Below are 20,720 nucleotides of genomic sequence, written 5' to 3'. Positions count from 1 at the left end.
TGCACATCGTCTCGATGAGGTGATCATTTGACCCAAGTTTTATAGAATTCCTTCAAGGGTTTTAGGAGATATAGAGCGGACACAAAATGGAAGGCTCAAACCTTTGACCTTGAGTTGACAAGGCAGACTCGTGAGTTCTGCACATCGTCTTGATGAGATGATCATTTGACCCAAGTTTCATGAAAATCCTTCAAGGGATTTAGGAGATATGGAGAGGACACAAAAGTGTTATGGAAGGACAGACGGAGACCATTCCTATAACCCCCCACCACTTGTGGCCGGGGATTAATAAGTGAGACAGAATGAAAGTGCATCAAAACTTCAAACTGAAATTCTAAGTAAAAGGGGAGATAATTCATGAAATATTGGTGATGGAGTTATGATCCTTGTGTCATATGATGTGGGTAAAGATGACGAATAACTATTTTAAGTTTGAAACAAAGTCTTCGAGTAATTACTGAGATAAAGAGAAAGTTCATCAAAACTTTAACCAAGGTGACGCAGAAAGACGCTGAGGCCAAGTAGGACAGCTCTCCATACTTCGTATATCTGAGCTAACAAACTTAAATGTTTCCGTGTAACATTGACCTTTGAATCACTGCATCAAATCTTGCATGCAACAAGTTGGCTGAATAATACTGATAATAGAGTATCAATACAGAAAGAAAGGAATTATGTACAGTCCTCAATGAATTGCACTCTTTGGACCTTCAAATGTCACCATGTTTTTGGAAAAGAGTAGTTGAAATCGTGCAAGCAGTCCATCACCTTGTTAAAAGTTTTCTTTGCAAGAATAAGGCCATGCCAAATTGATATGTCGTTCGTCGGAACTACCGCATCAATAATTTCATTCCCGAGAAAAAAAAATAAAAATTACCCGCCCGCACGTACATAAAAATCTCCGAAAAAAATCTTTTTTTTTCGATTACGCGGTCCGGAATAATAACGGCAAAACAGGTTTTATCGCTGTTTTAATGCGTCAAAGTGATATTGATCGGATTTCATGCGTCCGTAATACATGTAGCTTATGATCTAAACTCAAAAAGTCAGGAATTATGGTGTTGTTCATCATTTGTTTTAAATCTGGAGTGTCTGTGCTAGTGCCACACATGGCCTTCGATGTGCCGGTAGGTAATGAAATAGGCACATTCTACTTTTGTTCAATACAGTGAAAAGAACGAAGCCCGACTTGTAAGATGTGCACGGGGATGCAGTTAAAAATATTTGGAAATATTGTTCAGATATAAAGTTTTCAAACCATTTGTTATCAGTTGTTTAATTCAGCATGCTAGATCTAGAGCCCAAAGCTGAGGCCAACTACTATCTTAAAAAAATATTTGTTCACAGATCCTGACCGACCTATCACATTGTCTCGGCCCAAATCTTTTTGAACGTAACTTCTTTAGTACAGCAGTCAGATATCCTATCAAAACGCATTTAGTCAGTTTAAAAATTGTTTAGCTTTTCAAATAAGTAGTGTTGATATGAAAATAATTTGTAACCCCAGTTTTGCCTGTTTGTACACATGACGCCAGGATATATTTAAAATTGGCTGTAAATTGATTGAACGAAAGAAACTGAAAAAAACAGACTTCCCAACTCTAGATTTCTAGTTCAGTCAAAGCACAACAAACAACACTTTTAAGGGTGGCCATATTGGGATCATTCTTTGTCCGTCTGTTATTATTTTTGCCTGAAATGAATCTCTACCACAAAGCTTAAGCTAGCCTGATCATGATCTGTTAAGAAATTATTCCAAAGGGATTCGAGCAATGTCGAAGCATCTGTATGCCCAACTCCGTTTGGTCTCACTGGTCAAGTGGTTTATTACATCCCCTCACCTCTATGGGTTGGAGTTCCACTAGGGGCACAAATTTGTTCATGTGTCAAAGCCATCTAACTGTGTTTCAGAAGAAATGTTATTCCACACAATCATGTGCTTGTTTTGTCTTAAATATTCCTCATTCTGTGCCATTAAATAGGCACGTCTTCAGATTAATGTAGAAAAATCAAAATTAAAAATAAGACACCCATTCCTTAGTAATTAAAATTACAAAATAAAAAAATAAAGTGATTCAGTGAGTTTTGGCATGAATTTATTTGCAAAATCATTCATGTAGTCTTTAAAACATATAGAAAAGCTATATACTGTGTTACCCACACTGTAAATGTTTGATTTCTGTGTTATTTCTAAAGAAATGTTAACTTTATATATAATCATAACCGCCTCCTCAAGGGTTCAAGCTGGGAAAAAAAATAAAAAACGCCCGCTCGCTCCATGTAAAATCTACCCGCCTCTGAAAAAATCAAAATTGAGAAAAAAATAAAAAATAAAAATTTCGCTCGCCCGCTCCTATTTTTTTGAAAATTTTCCGAAGAACTATTAATCAATTTGGTATGGCCTAACTGAAAATGATGCTATATTTTATTTCAAATGTAATTTCTGGACAAAGATCTGACAGACTGGACTAGCCGACAGACGGAATAGCAAAATCCTGTATGTATAAAGAAAACTCACTTTCAAATGTAAGGGGTCTAATAACAACACATTTAACTAATACCAGTAAAATATCAGTCCTGTAATTATTTCAAAATAGCTTATAATGATGAGTACTTGACACTTTGTAAAGAGTTATTAGATAATATATTCTATCAATGATAAGTAATGTAACAAAACTGACAAAGTTTGATAAAACAACTAATATATCATACAACAGATGGTAGTTTGTTTATTCTGTTGAGTTCAACATTATTTTAGTTAGGTATGAAAGTCTGTATTTACACATCCTATTTATATTTTAGAGCATTGTCAATAACTTGTGTGATGAATTAAAAACAAATCACTCCTTGACATACTAAATCAAATCCTTGAAATTAAAATCCTATTTTCCGCAGTTTTCACACACTGTTGACACAAAAACATTCAATTCTAAATCCTGAATCAACTTTGTTTGCTTTCTTTCCTGATGTAGTTTACTTGGGTATGTCTTTGAGGACTAGTTATAAGAAATAAGATAAAGCAAGTTCTTTCTTTGTGGTATGAGTTCCATCATGAAAATAAGCCATTCTCATAGTCTCAAACAATGTGTAGTTTCAGTAGTCTGAAAGTGTTTGTCTACATAAGTTATCCATTTCTGTAACACCAATTCATTCCTGAAATAAAGAGTGAAAACATAAACTGAAGTGCACATTATCATTTAAATAGTTGTTTAATTAAAACAGTTAATTGCAGAAGAAAAAAAATATACAAGAAAAAGTTGTAAGTATATTTTTTTTTACTCTGCACCACTTTACACTGGTTCTGTTGAAGTGTATAATTATATATATCATTCAGTAGTAGCAAAAATAATATCCAGAAAACAAGAGTGTCATTGACCCTAAAGTGCTCACCTGTGTTCAAAGCTTCAAGTGTGTTTGTGTAATGGTACCAGTACAGATTTGGGCTTCTTCTATGTTAGCCTATATTGTACAATTTATTTGACCTGTCAAAACATATTCCCGGCTTTCATTATATTCTGTTCATGCCTTAACATGGGTATGGCCTTTTTGGCCTTAAGGCAATAATCTGGAGAATTATGGTAGACAGTCAAACCCTTATATCACATGCCGAATATCAAAGCTGTAGAGATAAAGAATTCAAAATCAGACTGGCAGTTTCTGTGATGAAAATTTTTAAAGTATTTTTTTTCCTTTTTGGCTGCAATGGAAACCAGAACTCTGCATGGATAACTTAGATTTGAAGTGCAATAAGCCCCCTTAACTAGAGGCCCATAGGAAACATGTCGGGCCCACCCTTTGACCTCTGTGACCTTGACCTTTGAGATAGGAACCTTGGGTTTGCAAAATGTTAATGCGCTCTGTCTTATTGAGATCAACATTCATGCCAAATATAAACATGATTACTTCATGCATGTCAAATTTATGGCCGAGAGATTCAAATCTAGACAGACGGATGGACACACATACACAGCACAGCCATTTGTGCTTGACAAAAATATATGTAAAGTGATTTAAAATATTGTCATAAAATCTTACTGTTTAATGAAGGTTGTAACGCTGACTGCAGTATCTTTATTTGCTCAACGTCATTATACAATGTAGCATACAGGTTGCTGAAAACAAAAAGTTAATATGCATGTTTTTTTCTGAGAAATGAATATACAGCTCAGTAAACTGCTTTTGAATTTCAAGGTATTTAAGTAACTTTTCAATTTTTCACCTTTTTTATGTAACAGGTTATTAAATAAATTTGCTCCCTTCAGCTGAAATCTGTTAGAATAACTACAAGGTGCTTTTGTCACAAAAACATGTCTATGTATACCTTAAGCTCTGTCAGCCGTTTTATGCAGCGAGGCGGAATGTGTTCGCCATATGCAAAACTAGGCTTGGTTTTGATCACTGATTCACTCCTGTGAAGTTTCTTCGAAATCCAGCCAGCAGTTTGACCTAAGAAAGCCGGCCAAGCTTAATCCGGATAGACGGCCGGAAAGACTGATGGCAAAGGCAGAAACAGTATATCTCCGTCATGTGACACAATGATTTTTAATGTAAGCTTCATTAACTTGTAAATGAAAAAGAGCTATATGATCAAATGACTGTATCATTATGTAGATAATGTAGTATACTCACAGCGCATGCGTATATTTTATACACACCCAGTTTGGGATGTTGTTTCAGCAGTTGTTAAGGCGCACTCATATAATAAACATATACTTGTAGTAAGAATACTGTGTTGGTCATGCTTTACAATAAGACATGGTGTCAGAAAATTAACGATTTTAATACATCGGCATTTGTCAGGATTATTAACAATCATTGTGCATATAGTGTATCGGATTTAAATAATGGATTTAACCGGTGTACCGACGCCTACAATGGACTGGGACAGTCCGAATTTGTTGGAAACATTCAAAACCTTTAGAGGTCACGCGGAATTGATATTCCAGGGTCCGTTAAAGGGGAAAGATGAGCCAGTACAAATCACATACTTGCTCCTATGGATGGGACAAAAAGGAAGAGAAATTTATAAAACTTTAGTGTTGACAGCTGATCAGAAAAAATCAGTAAAAGCTACCGCCGACGCATTTGAAAAACACGTTCAGCCGAAATCAAACCCAGTATTTGCGCGGTTCAAATTTAATAATGAAGTGCAAGGTGAAATACCATGGAACAATTCATCACACGACTTAAGATACTTGCAAATGACTGTTTCTTATGGCGAAGCCTACAAGGAAGATTTGATTAGAGATCGAATCGTGTTCGGTGTAAAGTCGTCCAAAATTAGAGAGAAGCTTTGACAGTAGGTGAGAAACTAACATTGGCGAAAGCTGTTGACATATGTCAAACTGTAGAATATGCACAAGAGCAAATGAATAACATGCAAGAATCGTCTTCTATTAACTTTGTACGGAAAACATACTCACAAAAAAGAGGAATCGAGAAAACGAGATATAAAGTGCAAAGGCGGGTCGCGGAAATCAACGGAAAAACAAGCCCGATGTCGCGCACAAATCGTGCCAAAACTGTGGTCAATTCCATGGGACAAACAGTGTAAGGCGAAGGGAGTGCAATGCCGAAACTGTAAAAAATGGAATCACTACGCGAGGGTGTGCAGGAGTAAACGTGTCAATGAAGTGAGGGCTGATGATTCATCTGAGGATATTTACATTGATTACAGTAATTAGTGCTGTGGACAAGATGTGCAATCAGGCATTTGTGGATATTAAAAACTGGACCTCTTGGGAAACAAATTTCTTTCATGATAGACACTGGCGCACAGTGAATATTTTACCTCATTTTGCATTGCAACAATTAGGTGTAAAAACCGCACTCTGTTCCTCTGTAACAAAGCTCACAGGTTATAATGGCAACCCTTTCGTATGTCTAGGTTCCATTACCCTGCAGTGTACCCATGAACCTTCTGCACAGACCAAGTATGTAGAATTTCATGTAGTAGACACCCAGTCACCACCCTTGTTTGGTTTCCAGACTTCCATAGATTTTGGCCTAGTTAAACTCGCACATGCTGTCACTTCCAATTATGTATCCTCCCCGCTTAACAAAACACAGTGCTGAATGAATATTCCCAGGTTTTTAAGGGCATTGGCTCTATTCCAGGGCAATGTTCTATTTATCTGAAACATGATGCTAAACCTGTGGTTCATCCTCCACGTAGGATTCCTGTTGCATTACGAGATAAATGCAAAGAAGGAGCTAGATAAGATGGAGAATTGGGGGTCATTACAAAAGTAAGTGAGCCTACTGAGTGGGTCAATTCAATGGTGACAGTACAGAAAAAATCAGTGACTTGCGAATAGTACTTGATCCGGGTGACTTGAACAGAAACATTCAACGTCCTTATCATCCGACGAAAACACTGGATGACATACTTCCCAGCTAAACGGTGCTACATGTTTTACAAAATTAGACGCTAGGTCAGGTTACTGGGCCATGCATTTGACAGAAAAGTCTTCCATGTTGACTACATTCAATACCATATTTGGGAGGTACAGATATCTGAGGATTCGTCTGCCATGGATCTGTTCCAAAGGAAAATAGACGAAATATTTGAGGGTCTCCCAGGGGTAGCTGCCATAGTAGACGATATTTTAGTATATGGCAAAACAAGGGAGGAGCATGATGCGAATTTGAGAGCAGTGCTCCAAAGGTCACTAGAACAAGGTATACGCCTTAATCCAGATAAGCTTGAGGTTGGGCGGGTCCCAGATTAGTTATTTCGGTCATGTGATATCTAAACAAGGTCTTAGCCAGATCCAGACAAGGTGTCTGCAATTCGAGAAATGCCTATCCCGGAAAATAGGTCACAACTCGAAACGGTACTTGGCATGAGTCAGTATCTCGCTAGATATGCACCTAGGCTATCTGAGTCACTTTGCCCTTACAAAAATTATTGGCGAAAGATGTAGAATTTCTCTGGGGTGAATCACAGCAGCAAGCTATATGATCAGATGATTGATATCATTAACGCAAGCTCCTGTCCTTGCTTTCCTATGACCGGCCAAACCCTTAGAGTTGCAAACCGACGCAAGTAGGTCAGGACTGGGGCCACACTCCTCAAGAAGGTAGACCTATAGGTTATGCCAGTAAAAGTCTTACGCCAAGCCAATGAACTATGCTATGATTGAGTTAGAGTGTCTTGGACTGGTATTTGGCTTGAAGAAATTCCACCAGTGGGTGTATGGGAAAAAAGTCAAAGTAGTTTACAGACCACTTACCATTGATAGCTATATGTAAGAAACCCTTATTTGCTGCACCTGTTAGGTTACAGCGGCTGCTCTTAAACATTTCACAGTATGATATAGATGTCACTTATAGGCAGGGAAACTCAGATTCCTTTACAGATACTTTGTCTAGATTTCCGGTCAAGGATACAGATCCGTCCCTGACGGAAACTGTAGAAGTCCAGGTTAATATGGTCAAAAGAAGCTTACCGGTAAGTGACCGGAATTACAAGAAATCAAGGTCAATACTGACAGGGACGAACAACTTTTGTCCCTGAAGCAAGTCATTATGAAGGTTGGCCTGATGAAAGAAATCACTGCAAGTCAGAACTGCTAGATTTCTGGAATTACAGGGATGAGCTTACCGTCATGGATGGGGTAATAATGAAGGGTCACAAAATTGTTATTCCTAAATCCCTAAGGGCAGACTTATTGTCAAAACTACATTCTTCAAGTCATATGGGAATAGAGAAAACAAAAGTAGAGCAAGTGATATTGTGTTCTGGCCTAGAATCACCCAGGAAATTAAAGATCTCGTTCTGAAATGTCCTGTATGTTTGCAACACAGAGACTCAAACCAGAAAGAACCGCTTGTCTACACCCAAGTTCCAGAATACCCATGGCAGGTAGTTGGCACAGACCTATTTGAGTTCAATGGCAAAGACTTTTTGATAGTCGCTGACCATTATTCACATTACTTTGAGGTCAAAGAGCTGCCTAACTGTAGAAGTTCGACAGTTATAAGTAGGCTCAAGGGGCATATTTGCTAGATCTGGCATACCAGAAATTGTAGTATCTGATAATGGGCCATGCTATGCATCTCTTGAGTTTGCAAACTTTGCAAGCTCTGGGATTTTACACACCAGACCACAAGTCCTTACCACAGCTCCGGTAATGGTTTTGCGGAAGCGTACGTGAAAATTTGCAAGCGCATTTCACGAAGGCCAGAGCATCAGGCACCGACCCAATGATAGGAATACAAGAATATAGGGTTACAAAACTTAAAATTAGGTTTTTCACCCAGTGAAATCATGTTCCAACGTCAAATTAGGTCAATGTTGCCAGTTGCTAAGTCACAATTACTTCCCCGGCAAATCTCACACAAGGCATTCGTGAGAAAATTGTCAGCAAACAAGGAAAAAGAGAAAGTGTATTATGATATGACAGCCAAGCATTTACCACCATTAGAAATTAGGAGATTCGGCACCAATTCAGCAAGCAAATAAAAATTGAGTCCTGCAGTAGTAGTGCAAAAAACATCATGATAGGTCATACTCTGTTAAAACACCCTGACGGTAACACATATCGTCGCAATAGGAGGCATTTGTTACAAACAATGAATCAAAAGAGTGCATACCTGATGTTGACATGCAAATGTGAAAATAACAACCTTTCGGCGCCTCAAGAAAATTCCGACTGTATTTCACAATTCTCTGATAAAAGCAATAAAAGGTCAGATAGTGAAGCAAGAGAAAAAACATATATGAGTAAATCTGGCAGGGCAGTTAAACCTCCGACAAGATTAATTTGAAACAATGTAATATGATAACATTAGATAGCGGAAACACGCGTGCTATGTAAACAGTGAACAGAGATAATTTAAGTGTTGATAGCAAAAATATGCCATTCATGGAGAAACAGACCTTATGAAAGAAATATTTACGTTATAGTAAATTTGTAGTATTTTGATATTGATTTTATTTTCTAGAAATTGTCTTGTACAGATATTTGTATATTTAAGTATTTAATAACTTTAATTTACCTTTATGTGGTTATTACTATTTTGCTCATTCATGAAATTGTTAATAGTGTAAATAGTTTTGAAAGAGTCATTTATGTTAGACTTTGGTTATTATGGGGGATAGTCGGTCCCTAGAACTTCGCTAGTTTTGATCATATCATCTGTAAGTCTTCGAAACCACCAGAGTTTGACTAGAAAGACTCGTGAAGTTAATGTTTAATTTGGCCAATCAGAAACAAGTTCAAAAAAAGATTCCTCGTCTGTGGAAAATGTTTTAAGTAAGGATTAATGTAAAGAAAAAGTTCGTATCAGACGTTTTTGAAGAGAAATGTAGGATTCAATCTATAATTTTATAACCCAGTTTGGACTTGTGAGCATTTAGTCCCCTTCATAATAAATTATTTAAAAAAGACTTTGGTAAGTTCTTAGACTAAAGAAGGTAGCAAATTTCGATAAGTTTTCGAGCATGGCCAGCGCATAGAGTTTTACATTTGTAAAGGTTAAATTGGATATCGCTTAGACCCAAGCAATGACTGGGCGTCCGATCGGGAAAGTGAAACAGACCCAGGTTTGGTAATTATGAATAGGTCCGTAGGTCAAGATAAGAGACAAATTCACATTTTGCGAAGTGAAGCAAAAGGCATCGAGAATAATTACTATATATTTGAGTGTTACATATGATATCATAATAGCCGCGAGCATTCCAGGAAGTCAGGTGCAACTCTATAACAATTTGCGAGGTTCAAGTAAGCAATCTATGCGAAGACTCGTGGAATATTGATTCAATAACGTACTTGCAATGACTTCGGCAACTACAGAAATTAGAACCAGTCAATGTTGGTAATCCCAAATAGGAGAGAGCTAATTGAAAATGTTAGGTTGAAACATTTAGGGAATTTGCCTGATCCCATGAAATTGCCTAGCTCATAATAAAATCATTCGAATCATTGTAACGAATATTGTAGGACAAGGTACCAAAGCAAATCTAAATCTGAGATATTAGGTTCACAAGGGGCTTTACGTTTTTAACAAAGGAAATTCTAACGTTTGCAGCTAATCTAGACATAGTACCTTAGCGATTGGACCAGGGACCATTGTTCAAGTACAAAGGCGTAGGCACATTCCTGGGCATTAAAACATGAACCTGACAATCTTGGGGGTCGTCCGGGATCGTTCCAAGGAGTGTACAGAGACTAGTGGATTTAACGGTTTTTTGTTACAAAATAGCTGTGCTGAAGGTGCTAGCTATTATGTTATTAACCGGACTTTGGAAACTAAGTTTTAAGATGGACACGACAGGGTGATTGCATTTTGATGAAATGGCTTTTCAGGTTCCGAGCTTGTTCTGTGGATAGAAAAGAAAAGGGTATATGAACTGAGGAATCTATGGTTGAACGGAGGACATGAGACACATCGCAATGAAGAATATGCGGCATCATGTGGATGAACAACGGAGTTTTGAGGTTCAAGAGCTGTAAAAGAATCGACGTTTGAGCTGACACGGCTGAGAATAAAAGAGTTTTTCCCAGATTGAACAGTGAGGGATGAACGATTTGCAAAGTTTTTGAGTTGGAGATGCTTAAAAAAAGGCTGTTTACGACGGAGCTGGGAGCGGGATTAACGGTGCTGAGCACCTTAAGCAGTAAAACATTGGGGCCAGGCTCGAAAGATGGAGAAAGTAAAGGAGTATGGACAATACCTCGAGCGATATGAGCGTTTGCAAAGGCAGGGCTGGAAAGAATAGAATTGGGTGTACTGCATCGGGTCACACTTACAGAAATTAGGCCGGCGTATCACCAGCAAGCTCCAGGACAGCCAATTCCACTAACGGCATTACAGTTTTAAATTAACGAGCGTTAGCCATATAGACAGAAAGTTTTAATGAGTTCGAGGAATGCAAGCCAATTGGGTGTAAGGTATAGGTTCAATGGTTTTGGCAATGGTTGTTCAAAAGGAATTAGTCGATGGAATTGATGGCCCAGTTGGACATACCGTTTGAATATTGCTGATAGGACCTAAAAGGGCATGATGAACTTCATCCAACGTGTTCCAAGGACCTTGCTTTATCTTAAAGGAAAGAGTTTCGGGTTGGAGCTGAGATACACAGTTGGTCAGAACATATTGAAAGCTCATGGTGGCTTATCACATCTAAAGGTTGCATAAAGCAAATGCCTTCCACGGCAAAGAGCCACACCTTCGACAGGTTCAGGCCAGTGTCCGAGCCTACACAAAAGAAAGCCAGCTTTTAGAAGCCAATTCTTCAAATATTGAAAGGAGGTATTTTCACGAGATGCAGAGACCATCAATTTAGGAAGGTAGGTTGCAGCTATTAAGCTTAGGGATTCCTATGAGACGGCAAACAGAATAGGCATGGAACACAAGAGGTCTGCACCAACCTTGGAGAAAGGAAGGCCAATGTGCCAGTAAAAGTCTACGCCAGCCAAATGAATAGCAATATTGCAGCTCTAAGTTTGGAATGTTCATTGTGAAGAACCACCAGTGGGTGTAAAAAAAGTCATAGTAAGATGACACTTATTTAGCAATGGAAAATCCTATTTCAGTTAGTACAGCCCTGTTAACCATTTCAAAAATCGGATGAAAGGAACTTATAGCTGGAATAGATACTTACAGTTTTTAATTAGGTCAAGGTTTGATCGTCGACGAACTAGGTGTAATTGGCATTGTCAGAAAACTTACTAATCGAAATTCAAAAATTTGGATACTGAGGACTATGATTCTTGACTGAAGAAGATTCATTGAAGTTGCCTGCAGCAAAATATGCAGTTCAGAATGTAATTTCTAATTAAGGTGAATTATGAGGATGTGAATTATGAGGTCCAAAATTGTTATTCTATAATCAGGTAATTATATGTCAAATCATCTAAGCAATGTAATTGGAAAACCATAGAGAGTAATGTTACGGCCATAAATCCAGGATTAGAACTCTCTGAGTTATGTCGAAGTCAAAAGAACGTTTAATGAGCAAATGAACGATTGCTACAAAAGATCGAGAACAGTACAGTAACTTGGACTTATGCTAAGGATAAGGCGAAACTGAATTTTAAAAGAGGTTCAGGTTTTATTATGAAGTTGAGGGAAAAGTCTTATATAGAACTTTGAAGTTAAAAGGGCAGGTATTTAAAATCTGTAGTCCCAAACGTTCAGGAGAATATGAGCATTAGCTCATAGTCATAATTTCGGGACACTTTATCGATCTTAAAAGACATTTAAGATCGCTCAAGTTTTCACTGGCTTTGTATAACAAAGAAATTAACAAGGTTTCCGGTCATGTGATGTTGCCAGAATGTACAAGATGATTGGCATCAAGACAGTTACGGTAGACATGGTTTGCAAGAATTATAAGCACATGATAGACAGAAAAATCTGGAGACATCTATGACGACAAATGTCATACAATTTTGATGACAAGATTCAACCGTAATCATGAAGGTCATTATAAGAATTGCGAACAGAGGATCGGTTGAAACAGAAAGAATATATTATGATAGAACATAACAGACGATATAAGGGTGATAAGTCCTATGGCTCAAATAAAATTGATAAGCAGTCAGGAGATAAAATGACATGAAAATGAACTCAGAAAAGGGTATTTTATACGTAGGTCTACAATTATCAGTAAAGGAGGTTTTGTGTAAAACAATATAATGTCAACAAAAGATGACAAGCTATTCACAATCAGAGAAACAAATGAAAACGTCATTCAGAAGAATATGAAGCAACTTAAATTCAGGAGATTAACGTTTAAAGATAATTCTGAGATCATTATTTGTGAGAAAACTTTATGAGATTTTATCTTTGTACGATTTAATCAGTATATTAGTGATGTAAATGTTAATATAGCAGTGATACCTGATTGTAAAAACGAGAAATAGTAAAAAGAAAGGAGATTTTGTTTTGTACACAAATTATTCGCTAAGCATGTTTGAAAAATAAAAGTATTTTCTTGAAAGAGGGCTTATTGTCAAAATTTGTATATTTTAATTTTGATAACGTAACATTATCACATAGTCATTGACTCCTTTTCATATTATCATTTGCTATATTATAACGTATTTGAATTGCCTGTTAATATAGATTTGGGTCATTTTCGTTGTTTGGGTTCATTATGTTGGATAGCTGGGTCCAAAGTTGGCACATTTATGTTATAAAAAGTTAAGGGGAACCAGGATATTTGATAGAGCAAGTACTCGTTGTAGAAAACGTTATGTTTAATTTGGACCAATCAGAAACAAGTTCTAATAATAGCACGTTTGCTGAGTATAAATAGGTAGATGTTGACAGAGAGTCATTCGGTTCCAAGGTGATTGAGAGGACATCGAGGATCAACTAATAATTGGTTCCGAACTGAGAAGGGACTAATTGCAGTCACCCTGCTGGGCGGATAAATTATTAAAAAGAAGACTTTGAAGTCTTAGATAAAAAGAAGTACAGAATTTCGATAGGTTTTAGAAAGTAGTAGGCCAGCGCATAGAGTTTTACTTAAAGGTAATTGAATGCTATAGCCAAGCAATATATGTTGGCTAGCATTGGGAAGCTGAGACGAGACCCAGAGGTGTTTGGTAATCTATGAGATAGTAGGAGAGTTCCAGCTTATAGACGGTTCAGCATTATTGGCGAAGTACAGCCAAGGCATCGGGGATAATACCTATATGATAGTTGAGTGCTACATATGTAGCATATGGCGCTGAGCATTCAGGAGTCAGGGCAATCTTATAGAATTTGAGAGGACAGAGGCCGAGCATCTATGCGACAGGACTCGTATGTTGTTGATTCAAAGCGTTGTCTGACAGGAAATTCAACAAAAAGCCCGTCAAGTATAGGTCTCCAGCCAATAGGAGTTTGAGCTAATTGAAAATTGTTAGTTTGAAAATTTAGTGATTTGCCTGATCCCCGAAAATTTTCTAGCTATAATTAAAATCATTTTCGAATCATTGGTACACGAATCATTTAGGCAAGGTTTGCCCAAAACAAAATTTATATCTGAGATATTTGGTCCACCAGCTTTACGTTTTTAACAAAGGACAATTTACTCGTTTGTCAGCTAGTCTAAGACATAGTCACCTTAGCGATTGGACCCAAACCATTGTTCAAGATACTAAAGGCGTGGCACTTCCCTGGGTCATAAACAGTATCCTGCAATTTGGGCTCGTCCGGGATCTATATCAAGGAGGTACAGAGACTAGTGGTTTTAACGTTCTTTTGGGGTACCAAAACAGCGGGGAATGAGGGTAGCCTGAGCTATATATATTTTAGTCCCGCATTAGTTCAAACGTAAGGTTTTAAGATGGACTACGATAGATGGGTGGCGATGGGAGAACGAATGGGCTTTTCAGGTTCCGAGTTTGTGATTATGTGGATAGAAAAGAAAAGGAGTATACTGAACGTGAGGAACGTATGTTGAGACGGGGAAGACGAGAGACACAGACGAGATGAAGAAAGGCGGCATCATGAGGATGAACAACGGAGGTTTGAGGCTCAAGAAGCTGAAAAGAAACGACTGTTTGAGCTTGAACAGGCTGAGAAGAAAAGAGTGTTTCAGATTGAACGTTTGAGGGGGAAAAACGAGCTTTGAAAGAAAAAGGAGTTGGAGAAAGCTTAAAATAAAGGCTGACGCGGAGCTTGGGAGGGATAAAGGTGCTGAGCACTTAAGCAGTAAAACATTGCGGCCAAGGCTGCCGGAAATTCGAAGAAAGTAAAGATGATATGGATGCATACTCGAGCGATTTTAGGTTTTGCAAAAGCCAGGGTGGAAAGAAGAGACATGGGCTGTAAGCCTCAGCTCACTATTACAGGAAAAGGCCTGGACGTATAAAACAAGCATGCCTCCAGGACCAAGCCAAAGACTATACGGCATTGAAGAAAGCAGTTCTGAAGCGTTACCAGTTAACAGAAGAAGGTTTTAGATTGAAGTTCAGGGAATGCAAGGCAGAGGTGGTGAAACTGTTTTTCAGTTTATGGCAAGGCTGGACAGGTATTTTAGTCGATGGACAGAGATGGCAGAAATTGACAATACGTTTTGAAATGCTGAAGGACCTTATACAGAGAACAGTTCATCCAACGTGTTCCAAGACCTTGCTTTATTCTTAAAGGGAAAAAGTTTCGAAGTCGAGAGCTGAGATTACACAGTTGGCAGAAAAATATATTGAAGCTCATGGTGGCTCTATCACATTAACAGGTGAATAGAAGCAATTTGTCATGCAGCAAGAGCCCAGCCTTCGACCGAGGTTTTAGCCAGTGTCCCAGCCCACACAAAGAGAAAAGCCAGCTTTTAAGAAGCCAATATGTTTCATATGTAATAAGGAAGGGGCAATAGCCCGAGAATTTCAGAGGGCTATCCAAAGGAAGGTAAGCGGTGCAGCTTTAGCTAGTAGGGGTCCTATGAGGAAAGACAGAGAAATAGGCATGGAACACAAGAGTCTACACCTAAAGATTGGAGAAAGGAAGGCCAAGCGCAGAAAGACAGACTGTCGGGTGAAAGGAAAGTTGCGCCTCAGTTGTAGCAATATAAATTTGATGACGAACGGTTAAAAGACTGCTAGAGATGGACGACTTATGTTAGACATGGAAAAAACATTTTTGGTTATAGCAAGACCTGTACCATTTATTCAAAAAACGGTTTGGAAAAGGGAAATTGATATTGAAAAAAGGATATATGGTGATAAAGAAGTTCAAGTTTGAGAGATACAGGGGGTGAATTGGCAGCTGTCAGTAAAAATCACGTATTAGAGAATCAAATGTTGGATAAGACGTATCTTATGGTTGCGATTGTGGACGTTCAAGGACAGTTCCTGCAGCAAAGATACAGGTTGATACACCTATTTTAAAAGGTGAAATTGAGGCAATTGTTGTGCCGAAAATTTTATGCGATTTGATAATCGGTAATATAAATGGAGTTTCAGATAGGCAGTATAATGGAAAACCGAGATGAAAGACACGCATAATGTAGGTATTACAGACTCTCTGAGGTTTTCGAAGTCAAAGAGCAACGTTTATGTTGAGCAAATGAAGATTGCTCAGAAAGATGATGAGACGTTACAGAAACTTTGGACTTATGCTAAGGTTAAAGGCGAAACTGAAAACAAAAAGAGGTTTCAGGTTTTATTTATGAAGTGAGGGAAAACGTATTATATAGAATCTTTGAAGAGAAAAAGGGCAGAGTTGTTAAACAGATAGTAGTCCCCAATACAGTTCAGGAGAAGTGTTTATGACATTAGCTCTAAGTCAAAATTCAGGGGACATTATCAGTAAAGAGACATTTGATGAAAATCGCTCAAGTTTTCACTGGCCTTGTATAACAAATGAAGTAACAGGGTTTTTCCGGTCATGTGATGTATGCCCGAATGTAAAGATGATCTGGCATCAAAAAGCAGTTACGGTAGACATTGGTTTGCAAGAATATAAGCATCATGATAGAACAGAAAAAAAATGGGGACAATTGATGACAGACCAAAGTATACAAATTTTGATGATCAAGGATTCAACCCGTATCATGAGAGGTCATTAAATTTAAATACGCGAACAGAGGATCGCGTTGGCATAACAGAAAGAATATATATGATAGAGATCATAACAGACGAGATGATAAGGGTTATAAAGTCTATGGCTCAAATAATTTTGAGCATAAGAAGTCATGGGGATAAAATGACATGAGAAAAGAACTCAGAAAAGGGTTTATACGTAGGTCTGACATGAGTTATCATGTAAAAGGAGGTTTTGGTGAAAACAATTTTATGTCAACAGAAAAGATGACCAAGTTACTCTCACAATCAGAGAAACAAATGAACGTATTATGAAGATGATGATAGGAAAATTAAAGGTCAGGAGATTAACGTTTTTTATGATATTCTTGAGATATTTTACTATTTGTTGAGTCTTTTAGAGATGTTTGATCTTTGATACTGATTTTTTTCCCGTATATTAGTGAATGTATGTTAATATAGCAGTGATACCTGATTTGTAAAAATCGGAATAGTTTAAAAAGAAAAGGAGATTTTGTTTTGTACACAAATTATTCGTAAGTGTTGAAAATAAAAGTATTTTCTTGAGAAGGGGGCTATTGTCAGAATAATTTGTATATTTAATATATTGATAACGTAACATATAAGCACAGATAGTGCTTGACTCCCTTTTATGCTATCATTGCTATAATTATTGTTGAATTGCTGTTAATAATAGAATTTGGGGCATTTTTGGTTGATTTGGGTTCATTATGTGGATAGCTGGGTCAGCTTCGCACATTATATCATATACAAAAGTTAAAGGGAACCGTATTTGATAGAGCAAATACTCGTTGTAGAACGTTTTTGTTTAAATTTGGGACCAATCAGGAAACAAATTCTAAAAATAGCAGTTGTGAGTATAAATAGGTGAATGGAGACAGAGAGCTCATTCGGTATCCAGCGGTTGAAGAAGAACATCGAGGATTCAAAACTAATAATTTATCCCCGTACCTTGAGAAGGAGACTATTGCAGTCACCCTGTCAGGCGGATAAATTATTAAAAAGAAGACTTTGGAAAATTCTTAGACTAAAGAAGAGTAGCAGAATTTCGATAAGGTTTCGAGCTTATAGGGCCTGGCCATAGAGTTTTACCTTAAGGTAATTGAATGCTTAGACCCTAGCATATATAGGCTGAGCCCATCGGGAAAACTGAGACAGAGACCCAGTGTTTGTTAATCTATTGAGATAGTTTGGAGAGTTCCAGTTATAGACGGTTCGCATTATTGGCGAAGTACAGCCAAGGCATCGGGGATATACCTATAGATAGTTGAGTGCTACATATGATAGCATATAGGCGCTGAGCATCCAGGAGTCAGGGCAATCTTATAGAATTTGAGAGGACAGAGGCCGAGCATCTATGCGACAGGACTCGTATGTTGTTGATTCAAAGACGTTGTCTGACAGGAACTTCAACAAAAAGACCAGTCAAGTATAGAGTCTCCAGCCAATAGGAGTTTGAGCTAATTGAAAATTGTTAGTTTGAAACATTTAGTGATTTGCCTGATCCCTGAAATTGTCTAGCTCATAATTAAAATCATTTTCGAATCATTGGTACACGAATCATTTAGGCAAGGTAGCCAAAGCAAAATTCTATATCTGAGATATTTGGTCTCACCAGCTTTACGTTTTTAACAAAGGACATTCTACATCGTTTGTCAGCTAGTCTAAGACATAGTCACCTTAGCGATTGGACCCAAACCATTGTTCAAGATACTAAAGGCGTAGGCACTTCCCTGGGTCATATAACCAGTATCCTGACAGTGTTCCTTGTTCTTTGCCAAAAAGGGATATGTATCATTATGTAGATAATGTAGTATACTCACAGCGCATTCGTATATTTTATACACACCCAGTTTGGGATGTTGTTTCAGCAGTTGTTAAGGCGCACTCATATAATAAACATATACTTGTAGTAAGAATACTGTGTTGGTCATTCTTTACAATAAGACAATGACCTATAATGTTAATTAAAGGAATGTTCAATATTTAAGTTTTCAACCGGTTCTTGCGGATTAATCAGAAAGAGAATTTATGATACCCTTTGAAACAAAATTCATAACTCACACAATTCAATGTGAAGATCAATTAAGCGGATCATGAGAAGAAGTTGTTTAGTTTCGTTTCTAGCTTTAGCTCTGGCAGCTCTTGAATGCAATCAAACTTTCTCACAATGTCTGGTCCTCTGAAAAAGAAATATTTATATCATGAATAAATTTGGAAACATAATACTATGCATTCTTTCTGTAACATCCGAGAAGATATTACACTGAACTCTCCCTAGGAAATATGTACCTACACACCGATTTGTGGGAAGCTACGTACCCAACTGCTGGAATGTATTCTACAAGAAATGTGATGGTTTTCATGTATCCGACAATTTTTCATATCGAAACTGAGAGTAGGCATTAAATTTTAAGGTAGCAGACCACTACTGACCAGCATTTCAAATAGGAACTATTCAACTCCCTGTTTTCTTTCTACATTTTTTATTTATTGTTGTCAATTAATGACTGTGGAACTTTCTTGAAAAGCATGTGTACCAGGAAAAAGAGACGTTACCTAAAGATACATATAAAATGTCTAAAATGTTTATAGATTATATGTCTTGAAACAATGAAAGATTTTAAGTCGTGATCTTTAACCTGTATAGTATTCTGAAACTGGGTTTTATGGATTATCCAGACAACAAATTCATAAAAATATTTCTAGCAAATGTATACACTTCACACAATTTGGTAAGGTGAAGTTTCTGTGGTTCATGAAAAAGTTGTTGAAGTACTTTTTTCAGGATTTCATACACAATCTGGCAGCTCCAATGTAATCAGACTATCTCACAATAACCTGTTCACAGAAAAAGAAATTTATACTTATCTATTAAAGCATTGTGAAAGTGTAACGAAATAATAATATGAGCCACGCCACGAGAAAACCAACATAGTGCATTTGCAACCAGCATGGATCCAGACCAGCCTGCGCATCTGTGCAGTCTGGTCAGGATCCATACTGTTCGCTTTCAAAGCCTATTGCAATTAGAGAAACCGTTAGCGAACAGCATGGATCCTGACCAGACTGCACATAAGCTGGTCGCAAAGCCACTATGTGGGTTTTTTCATGGCATGGCTCATATTTTGCCACAGATCATATCTAATGACATTTTATATAAAAAAAACAAAAACAAATTTGTACTTTTGTGCTCACGTCATAAGCATGCTTAAAGCGGATCTTATCAAAATTCTAATTATTTTCTGTGAATCAAATCTTCAAACACAATTAACTCTTAATTAATCGTTACATTACAAAATGTATCATTCAATCTTATATTGAACAAAATTAGTAAAACAACAACAAAAACATAACTGGAACCCTTTTAAACAATGACAATTACAATTTCATAAGAAGCTCTTTTCCTAACATAAAATATCAATCACATGTAACCAGATGACGAAAAAAAGCACTTAAGGATGTGCTAGATACATCTGGTTACCTCACAGCTAGATCTCTGGCTTAGGCATTGGTTACAAGACAGCTAGACATTTCCATATTCTAACATGACATGGTTTACTTAATAATGTCCTGTCGAAAAACTGTACAAGCGATTATGACACAGTCACGTTTGTGTGCTATAAAATGTATACTGTTACAAACATTAAAGTAAGTGTCTAGCCGTCTGGTAATTGGAATTCTAGCCTGCTAGCCGGGTACCGGACGACTAGCAAATCCTGACCTCAGGGTATTTTCTAGCCTGAATAAGTAATGATTTTATATAGTTTCAACTGTTATTTCCTTAAGATATCAATACTTATCAGTGTAAACAAAATATTGTGTGAAATTCTAACACGATCCGATTTATTTTCCTATTAAACACAGAAGGCAGAAAACAGTGGATTATTATACAACAAATCACTGTTCTGACGTCACAATTATTACGTCATGGCATCAAACGGCATAGCAGCGCGCTGGAAAAGAAACCGATTGAAAATGGGCAAATACTTAATGACTGTCGTCAAGGATGTACGTAAAAATCCTTGGTAACGTGTTAGAATCGAAATAATATATATCTCATTTAGTGATTTGCTCTTGAATAAATCATTGTTTGTCGTTATGATGCGTATTATTATATCACTTGTGATATAATTCCTTCACAACTTTACTCCAAACAATGATTTATTCAACAACAAATCACTGGATGAGATATATTATTTCTTAAACAAACCAAAG

The 20,720-nt window shown here is 37.3% G+C and overlaps 1 protein-coding gene and 1 long non-coding RNA gene across 3 annotated transcripts in view; one reads left to right on the top strand and one right to left on the bottom strand.

Annotated features, from left to right (window-relative positions):
* The window catches only part of LOC128552749 (uncharacterized), a gene marked incomplete at its 5' end in the record, with an annotated part of 37,948 nt that overhangs the window by 8,582 nt on the left and 8,646 nt on the right, over nt 1-20,720 (top strand). The gene's annotated exons all lie outside the window — the stretch shown is intronic.
* LOC128552750 (uncharacterized) lies at nt 2,707-19,352 on the bottom strand. Of its 2 annotated transcripts, XR_008369158.1 has the most exons (4): nt 19,230-19,352; nt 18,567-18,684; nt 4,036-4,112; nt 2,707-3,153 (listed from the first exon to the last, which is right to left on the bottom strand). It is a non-coding gene; the product is annotated as an uncharacterized LOC128552750 (long non-coding RNA). The 2 variants fall into 2 exon arrangements; XR_008369157.1 differs by lacking the exon at nt 19,230-19,352 and having other exon boundaries at nt 18,567-19,042.

Source organism: Mercenaria mercenaria, unplaced genomic scaffold (assembly GCF_021730395.1).
Source record: "Mercenaria mercenaria strain notata unplaced genomic scaffold, MADL_Memer_1 contig_3118, whole genome shotgun sequence".
Classification (NCBI taxonomy): Eukaryota; Metazoa; Mollusca; class Bivalvia; order Venerida; family Veneridae; genus Mercenaria; species Mercenaria mercenaria.
The sequence above is the reverse complement of the archived record's forward strand: the minus strand, read 5'-3'. Positions and strand labels throughout refer to the sequence as shown.